This window comes from Ranitomeya imitator, chromosome 4 (genome assembly GCF_032444005.1).
Source record: "Ranitomeya imitator isolate aRanImi1 chromosome 4, aRanImi1.pri, whole genome shotgun sequence".
NCBI classification, from domain to species: Eukaryota; Metazoa; Chordata; class Amphibia; order Anura; family Dendrobatidae; genus Ranitomeya; species Ranitomeya imitator.
This window is the reverse complement of record NC_091285.1, coordinates 58,067,315-58,077,901: the sequence shown is the minus strand read 5'-3', so window position 1 is coordinate 58,077,901 and position 10,587 is coordinate 58,067,315.

The following is a 10,587-nucleotide window of genomic DNA, read 5'->3' as shown; positions in this document are numbered from 1 at the left end:
TCTGTTCTGCAGAGCATCTCACCTATAACTCTACTGTTTTCCTGTGAGTATTCATGTCTGTGGGCACTTTTCACATATCATGTGAACCTTGCACCTGAAATATCATAGATCTGAAACTTTGTGATGCTGCAATTGGCAATTTTCCGTGTGGGGAATTTTCCGTGTGGGGAATTTTCCTGTGGGCATTTTTCCTGTGGGCAATTTTCCTGTGTGCAATTTTCCTGTGTGCATTTTTCTGGTCACCGCTGTGTACTTGTGCAGTGTCCAACCCGCAGCGGCCAGATTTTACAGTTTAGAAGATGTGAATTCAAGAAATTCCATCTCTGCTATGCATGCACTGACACCCGCACCTCACCCGCAGAGACGGACATGCAGCGCATCTCTCCAGACCCCAGAAATGTCACCCGTGCAATGCATAGGACGCGGTGATTCTGCACGGTTCAATGATCATATGTGGAATCACCTGTGTTCAAAAGATGGCAACACTTTGGACATAGCACATGTCCGCTGCATCCAGAGGGCTGCCATTTCAGGTTCCTCTGCACATACCCTAAAAAACGGGTGTTTTGAAAGCAGTGTTTTTACTGCCAAGAGAGCAGGTTTTAGCTGCAAAGAAAAAATGCACCAAAAACACTGATTCCTATGCACACCTGTACTACATATGTGTATGGTTTACCCTTATTATTTCACATGGGAATTAATTTATTTCTATATAATAAATACGCCCCCGGAAGAAGGCATTTAGCCGAAACGTACGTAGGGACTGAGCACTTATAGGTATGTGGAACCTCTTATAATTATCTAGACCTTATTTATGTCCTCTATGGCGCCACTGGTGTTGAAATAGCGGCGGTTATAACAGGGCACTGTCTGCACTTTAGTGGTTTTTCTACCATCGCTGCTCTTTTCTGCTATATGAAGTTTACTAGTCCCAGTGTGGTAGTGTGCAAATACTAATAGCGGCGGTTATAACAGGGCACTGTCTGCACTTTAGTTTTTTTACCATCGCTGTTTTTTTCTGCTATACGAAGTTTACTAGTCCCAGTGTGGTAGTGTGCAATACTAATAGCGGCGGATATAACAGGGCACTGTCTGCACTTTAGTGTTTTTTTACCATCGTTGCTTTTTTCTGTAGTGATATTTCTTAGTATATCCGCCACTCATTGGCAGTTCCTAGTATATATTTTATATTATATGTTTTTGCATCTTACAAGAACGTCTGGTATTACTTTTTTTAGGGACCTAGGTTTTTTTCTATTTCCAATTAGCACTGTTGCACTTTATATTGGCACACCCTATACCTTATGCAGAGATCTGCAGTGTGGCTTTGTGCAATATAAATTCCTAGTGTTACCCTTCTATATACCTGTATTCTATTAGTGGTACTTATTATATTTGTATGTGGTTGCATAAATTTGGACCCAGGTTTAATATTATATTGGCACTGTTTCACTTTATATTTGCACATATATATTATTATTTTTTTATTATATGTTTTCTCCTGTTTAACTTTTTTTACATCTCTTTACATCTTTTTACACAATTTTTACATAATTTACACTATATATATATATATATATATATATTTTTTTCATATTCTTGAATTTTGTGGCACTTTTCACACATATCATAGTTGGGTAGTGCAATATACACATATCATATATTTTTATATATAGTGGTATCTATTAATTTGGTATATATATTTTTCTATTTCAGTACTTGTAGTGTATTATATATTTTATATCTGGGTATCTATTATTTTTTGCACATTTTGTATACCATATAGGGTCTATTTTTTGAGGTATCTTATCATACCATTATAGTGTGCTCTTATTTTTATCAGCTTTAATTGTGTATGTTACTATTTGTCTATATTTTGTATTATCAATAAAATTAATTATTTCTATATAAGTCTTTGTATTGCACGTTTTCTTTGGGATGATTTATATCTAGTAGTGCATTACATTTATTTTGCATACAAGTGGTTATATATTGGATTAAATAATAAATACCTTGATTCAGCAGGCAATATTCCTGTCGTGTCATCCAGACAGTAGTGACAGGAGGTCGCCCTGTCAGATTACAAGCACTGATTTAGTGTCTGTGGTCAGAGCCCATGCTGATCCCTGCTGTATGTGACTGTGAAACCTGATCCTACAGCAATCAGCACAGAGCTCCAGGACCACAGTCAGGGGGGGTTTGCGAGAGACGCTCCAGAACTACAAAAGCAATGTACAGCATTATTCACTGCTGTACACCCTTTGAGCACTTCATAGAGGGGCTGCAGATGCAGGGGGCCCCCGGCGTCTGCCTGCCCCAAATTACGGCCCTGCTTACACTATAGAGGGTGCCTATGGGGAGTTCATTATACTATATTGAGGATTGTCTGGTGCATTATACTGTATGGAGGCTATCTAGGGGGCATCATACAGTGTGGATATTAGGGTTAGAGCTAGCAAACAGTTTACTAAGGGGTCAGTATATACTGTATATGTAGTGAGGGGGCATTAGACTGTATAAGGCCAGTTTCACACTTGCGTCTGTGCGCGCAGCGTTTGATCCGCATAGATCCGAATGCATCATGCGTACATATATTTAACAAGGTGTACACATGCGTCTTTTCGCAGTGTGCGGCTGTGTCCGGCGAACACAACATGTTGCACTCTTGGAGGCGTCAAAAATCCGTCAAATATGCAGTCATGAGCATGTGGATGAGTGCGTTAAAAAACGCATTACTGTCTATGGGAACGCATGTGTTCAATGCGCTTGCGTACTTCGGACTGCACATGTCCAGAAACTGATTGAGACACGCCCTCCTGGAAATATCGAACACATGCGCATAAAAAACATAGCAAATAGATCAATGGCTGCACTCAACTGTACTAAAGCAAGGAAATGTGCGATACATGAAATGGGAATAGCATAATGGCTCGTGAAATCTTTGAAAAAACACATGAGATTCTTAGCACACGATTTGGCCAAAAAATGTGAGCCCATCCACCAAACGTCAAGGTAATCTCAGATCGGATGGGTCCCTGAGCTGACTGCCTAGTGTGAACACTTACCTCTGGCTAATATCATGGTAAAGCCTGCTTATATAGGAAGCTCAGAACCAACTGTGTTTGGATGTAATTAAAGGGACTCTGTCACCTGAATTTGGAGGGAACAATCTTCAGCCATGGAGGCGGGGTTTTTGTGTTTTTGATTCACCCTTTCCTTACCCACTGGCTGCATGCTGGCTGCAATATTGGATTGAAGTTCATTCTCTGTCCTCCATAGTACACGCCTGTGCAAAGCAAGATTGCACCTTGTGCAGGCATGTACTATGGAGGACAGAGAATGAACTTCAATCCAATATTGCAGCCAGCATGTAAGGAAAGGGTGAATCAAAAACCCCCAAACCCCGCCCCTATGGCTAAAGATTGTTCCCTCCAAATTCAGGTGACAGTGTCCCTTTAAAATCACAGCATGGTGAAGGGCGGGGCGTTCAAGTCAGAAAAAATAGTACATAATAAATATAGGTTCCCCTGACGAAGGACTTGTTCCGAAACGCGCGTCAGGACGCGTGCATACTGGACCTATTAACCCCCTAAAGGTATGCTGATTTTTATTTAGACCCATGATACTTTACTATATCACTTGCTCTTATGCTGCACTATTTCCACTTTATGGCATATGAAGAGAGCGCTGAGTTGTATTAGGGACGGCTTGTCCTTCACACAATTTATATTTTTTTATTATATTTTTCTGCTGTTTCACATTGCACTGTTTTTATACAATTATTACTGTTTTATCATGTTAATTCACTACCTCATGTAGTTATTTATTTTCTTTATTTTATATATTTTTTTTGTCACTTTCACTCTTTATACAAAGTAAATGGGTCTTTGACCTATACAATGATTATTTTAGGGGTGTTTAAATAATTATTTATGCACATATTTTCTGGCATATCTTTTATATTCTGGTCCAGCATACGTGCACATTGTTTGATTTTATCTATGGAATGTTGTTTGCCACATTTTATTATAACTAATAAATATAAATAATTTTTCACCTATTTTCTTGCCTGGGTTCCCTGTTTTTTCCATTGCTCTGTATCGGTTGTTGTACACGTTTGAGTGGTCTTCACTTGCTTCTTTTCTAAGGCACTATAATTGTTTTAATCACAATATATATAGCAGCAAAACAAAACCATTTAATTTACTATATCTCCAAATACCAGTAATATGGACAGAAAAAAAAGACCACAGTCCTAATAAAAGTAGTGTGAGGCAGTGACCGGTGTCACATGTGAGGGTCGCTGTGTGTACCCCCCAGTATGCACACGGAGGCGTATTTAGGCCATGGGGGTGCATTGTAGTCACAGGCGTAGCTGTGATTGCAATGCAGAATAAAAGGGAATATTGGTCCTGGGCATGCTATCTGTCCAAGGTAGATTTAAGGAAACCTGCTGGGCTTTTATTTTTGAAACGGACTACAGGATGGCAGTGGGGCAGTCCATTTCCTCCCCGGCCGGGTTTTCCATGTGGCCAAAGGCCACAGATTAAAAAAAAACATAACTGAAGATAATAAAAAGTGATGAGCGAATATACTCGTTACTCGAGATTTCTTGAGCACGCTCGGGGGTCCTCCGAGTATTTTTTTAGTGCTCGGAGATTTAGTTTCTCTTGCCGCAGCTGTTTTAGTGCTCGGAGATTTAGTTTTTATTGCCGCAGCTGAATTATTTACATCTGTTAGACAGCTTGATTACATGTGGGGATTCCCTAGCAACCAGGCAACCCCCACATGTACTTATGCTGGCTAACAGATGTAAATCATTCAGCTGCGGCAAGAAAAACTAAATCTCCGAGCACTAAAAAATACTCAGAGGACCCCCAAGCATGCTTGAGAAATCTCGAGTAACGAGTATATTCACTCATCACTAATAATAAGGTTTTAGTAACTCATACGACTCACATTAAATCTAATACCTAAAAATATTTTTTATTTCAATTCTTTTAAAACCAACACAGGAAACATGTAAATATATATCACCTACAACCAACAAGGTTGTTAAACAAAAAAGGTATAATGGTAGAGATTGCCAAATTACCCTGAATGTCCCTAATGTACCCCTAGTGCACCCCTCCCTGGTGGCGGAGGTTGACACCCAAACTTGGACGCAAAGTGGCGCCCCGGCTCACCCTAGATGACCCTGTTAACAACCCGTAACTGAAACCCAGATTACACAACTCCTCAATAGCAATCGATGCTCAACTTATTGCCGCGGTGTCAGGAAAGAGGAAAGGAAGGGTGTGGGTAGTAGAGGTCAAGACAATGAACCCAAGGAGGGTACCCTTATATGGGATTACCCATGCAAAGTAAAACCTTGGGAACCCGCACACTCAATACCGACCAATAAATAGAATATAAATATTCTATATAATCAATAGAAACCCAGAAAAAAAGCTAAAAACTCAAATGTAGAGATGATAACAGGGTTTGTAAAACACATAACTCACCCTCCAGTAACCCTAGTCAATTGTCCCTACCTAGCTGCGGAGGTTGGCATCCTCAACATATGCGCAATATGGCGCCTCTGCTTAACGTCGGCTCACCCTCAACACTCACCTTACCAAATCACTATAATAATAATGGGTGAGGATAGTTGTAGGGGGAAGGGAGAACGAGGGATTGAGTTTAAGATCAATGGAGCGATATAGAAAGTCACATCCACACACAAATTCAAAATCCTGGTGCAAGGGCAAAACAGTATGCGGTAAAGTGCTTAAGGCTCATATATAAACTGAGAGTTCCTCCCCCAACAGAAATGCTTTGAATGGAAGACCAAGATTAAGACCTTTAAATACTCAGAATAAGGCCGGCGTCACACTCAGCATATAAAAATACGGTCCGTAATTTACGGCCGTAATACGCAGAAAAGTCCCCAAAATAGTGGTCCGTAGCTCCTCCGTAGGCAGGGTGTGTCAGCCAATTTTTTCCGCCATTTAACCCTTTAATTTAATAGCTAGAACGCCCAAATTTTGCACATACACACTACTAACATTAGTAGTGTGGAATATGCAAAAAAAAGGGAATATGACATGGTTTACTGTATGTAAACCATGTCTCATATCATGTCGGGTTTTGGAAGGAGATAGCAAAAGCCGGTAATTGAATTAACGGCTTTTAAGCTGTATAGCGCTGTATGAAGTAATTATATATATATATATATATATGTCTCACTGACCTATTCTATATACCTATTCTATGTGTACACATTTATTCTACCTATTCTACTGGAAGCTGTCAGTGTGATTTTACTGTACACCGCACTGAATTGCCGGCTTTTCTCTCTAACACCGCTGCGTATTTTTTGCAAGTCACACTGCTGGTCCGTGTGTAATCCGTATTTTTCTGGCTTCCATAGACTTTCATTGGCGATTTTTTTGCGCAATACGGTGACAAACGCAGCATGCTGCGATTTTTCTACGGCCATAGAAAGGCGTACAATACTGATTAGTAAAATACGGCAGATAGGAGCTGGGGCATAGAGAATAATTGGGCCGTGTGTAATGCGTGTTTTACGGACGTATTTTATGCGCTCATATGTCCGTAAAACCCGCTAGTGTGACGCCGGCCTAATAGTGACATGCTAGCCAGAGTATTTACATTATGTCAGATTACTTGTCACAAATTAAGTCATTCAGATTGTTTGTCTATTACAAAGTCTTGATGAAACCTTTCGACATTGCTACCCTTAAGGTTCTTCAAAGAAAAGAGCACCTATTGCACAATGCCCAAAATGACACCATATAATAATAAACAGCTTATCTGGGATCCAAAGAAGAAAGTGCCTCAACGCGTTTTCCTGGTTGCAGGTGTCAATCTGATGTCCGTTATCTGTAACCCCATCTCATGTACGGCACCATGGAATTAATGGTGCTATAGAAATAATAATCTAGTTGACACTGAATATTCCATTTGCCTCCTGATGAACTTGCATGATGGAAGCGAAATGTGTTGAGGCACGCTCTTCTTTGGATCCCAGATCTTTGCAGAACCACCTTAAGAATAACAATATTGAAAGGTTTCACCAAGACTTTGTCTATTACATCTTTGGAAAGAGCTGAAACATGGCGTCTGGAAAAGACAAACTTCAAACACGAGACACCTGGAGTAGTTTGCTCTTGAGTCGTCGGCCAAAATGCCTGTCGCCAGATGCAGAAGTCTCATTGACAGTTACAGGAATCGTTTGATTGCCTCAAAAGGTTGTGCAACAAAATATTAAGTTAAAGGTGCCATCATTTCTGTCCAGGCCTAATTCATGAGTTTTATTTTTTGAAATTCTGTGGAAGCATGGTGGAAAAGCAATGTCTGACTTCCATTTGTTCATTTTCATAGATCTTTTATTTATTATTACTTTTGTCAGAATCAAGTTATTTCTGTGACCATTGTGGGTTCTTCTGTCATTAAACGAGGGCTACCAACAATTTGGACCACGTGTGTATCTTTCGCATAAAGGACCAGGAGTCCTGGAAGTGAGGATATTGTTCCCGGCTATTAACATCACTGAGTCTGTCTGAAATTACATGAAGAGACCGAAGGATTTACGCAAGAGAATCTCCTCAGAAGATCTGTGGCGAGTTCTCCAGGATGTTTGGAACAACCTCCTTCAAAAACTGTGCAGTGTACCTAGAAGAATTTATGCAAAAAGTGGTCACACCAAATACTGATTTGATTTAGATTTCTCTTTTGTTCATCATTTTCCATTTTGGTAATTGACAGTTTGTTTGTTTTTTTCATTGTGACTTCTAGGTTTTACATGATTCTTAATTTGCAGATTTTTTTTTCTCTACATCTGCCTAAAACTTTTGCAGAATACTGCATAAGAAGTAAACATCTGATATATCATCATATTGTCATCTTTTTGTCATTTTCACTTATTTCATGCCCAATACGAACTGTGGAGCCTATGAATATATTGGGTCTTGTACACATTTTATATAGTCCGCCCGTAACTTTCAGAACAGCACCTTGCTCTTGGGTATTACTTATTTTGTGCAGTTTCGCAGATATTTCACACACGGCTGGTATTCTAATAAATGATTTCTCTGGGCATACTCTAATATCTCCATTCTTGATGGCTTGTTTTGTGCCTTCATCGCTGACCATTCTTCCATCCGCTGCCACAATGATATCACAAGTCATTTACCTAAATTATATGAGCGAGTTATGAGATGCCTTCCTGGGAGAGAGCCATGTGTGAACACGTGCGCCATTCATGTGGATTCAGCCATATAATTACATAGGCTAGAAAGAAGTTCATTGAGCTTGACTATTGTGAATAGCCGAGGGCTGCAACTGAGCACGTCTTCCCCAGACGATGGCCGTGTGGTCAAAATGCACATCAGGGCAGACGTGGTTTATCCTTGGTCATCTAGAGGTATGCCCCAGTTATTGGATTACTGTTTATGATCTGTGGCATTTACTGTTTTATTATCAATACTAAGGTCACTGTCAGCCCTTTATATAATTATGCATGTACTACCTTATAATGACCACTAGATGTCATCGCTTTTCTTCCCCAGCAGACACTGGTACTAGATCACATATTTAATATAAATAAATCTTTTATGAATTGGAAATTGTCACATATTACATTTATTTTTATCTATTTTAATTTAGGAAGGCTACCTTAGTTGCCATTCTCTTCTATCATACAAAGAAACAGGATAGTCTGGATTCTGCTTTTCAGCAAGACAGAAGAAAATAGCCTAGACCATTTTATTTATTAATTTTCATTGGTATTAAACTAAAACAATTGACCTAGGAAAAATACAGTATTATTTTACAGAATGCAAAATCCGGATGTGACAGGACTTCTCCTTTATCAATGATGAGAGAAGACTACTAACGGGCAATGGCATAATTAGAGTCGGATGGGCCGACAAACGTGTTCCCCATCCAGTATTAATGTCACCCATCCTCGTCCCTTCCTGGTGTAATGTCCTGCATGCCAGACCCTTACCAGTAATAATGTCCCCCTTCCTGTTATAATGCCCCCATCCAGTAATAATCTCTCCCTTCCTGTTATAATGCCCCCTCCAATACGGGTACGATGTCCCCATCCAGTAATAATGTCTCCTTTCCTGTTATAATGCCCCTCATCCAGTAATAATGTCCCCCTCCCTCTTATAATGCCCCCCATCCAGGTACAATATCCCCATCCAGTAATAATGTCCCCCTTCCTGTTATACTGCCCCCTCCAATCCAGGCACGATGTCCCCATCCAGTAATAATGTAACCCTTCCTGTTATAATTCCCCTCCAATCCGGGCACGATGTCCCCATCCAGTAATAATGTCCTCCTTCCTGTTATAATGCCCCCTCCAATACGGGTATGATGACCCCATCCAGTAATAATGTCCCCCTTCCTCTTATAATGGCCCCTCCAATATGGATACAATGTCCCCATCCAGTAATAATGTCCCCTTCCTGTTATAATGCCCCCTCCAATCCGGGTACGATGTCCCCATCCATTATAAATGTCTCCTTTCCTGTTATAATGCCCCCTCCAATATGGATACGATGTCCCCATCCAGTATAAATGTCTCCCTTCCTGTTATAATGCCCCCCCATCCAGGTACAATGTCCCCATCCAGTAATAATGTCCCCCTTCCACTTATAATGCCCCCATCCAGGTACAATGTCCTCATCCAGTAATGTTGCCCTTCCTGTTATAATGCCCCACCCAAATACAATGTCCCCATCCAATAAAAATGTCTTCCTTCCTGTGATAATGCCCCCCCATCCAGGTACTATGTCCCTATCCAGTAATAATGTCCCCTATCCTGGTGTAATGTGCCCCTTCCTGCTCCCACTATATAATAATGGTCCCCATTCTGCTGCTTCTCTCTAACACATTTTTTATTCTTCTCATCTTCCCCCAAAACGTGCAGCGTTCCCTTCTATAGCCGGTTATGAAGTCACTGCTATGAGCCGCCTGTGACTGGTATGCCGACGTCAGCTACCGGCGTGAATTGTGGTGCAGGGACCCAGCAGATCTCTGCGCTGCAGTACGTTTCAGCTGGATGTGTACACAGTCGCACATTGAGCTTACAGTGCCTACAAGTAGTATTCAACCCCCTGCAGATTTAGCAGGTTTAATAAGATGCAAATAAGTTAGAGCCTTCAAACAAGAGCAGGATTTATTAACAGATGCATAAATCTTATAAACCAAAAAGTTTTGTTGCTCAGTTAAATTTTTATAAATTTTAAACATAAAAGTGTGGGTCAATTATTATTCAACCCCTAGGTTTAATATTTTGTGGAATAACCTTTGTTTGCAATTACAGCTAATAATCGTCTTTTATAAGACCTGATCAGGCCGGCACAGGTCTCTGGAGTTATCTTGGCCCACTCCTCCATGCAGATCTTCTCCAAGTTATCTAGGTTCTTTGGGTGTCTCATGTGGACTTTAATCTTGAGCTCCTTCCACAAGTTTTCAATTTGGTTAAGGTCAGGAGACTGACTAGGCCACTGCAACACCTTGATTTTTTGCCTCTTGAACCAGGCCTTGGTTTTCTTGGCTGTGTGCTTTGGG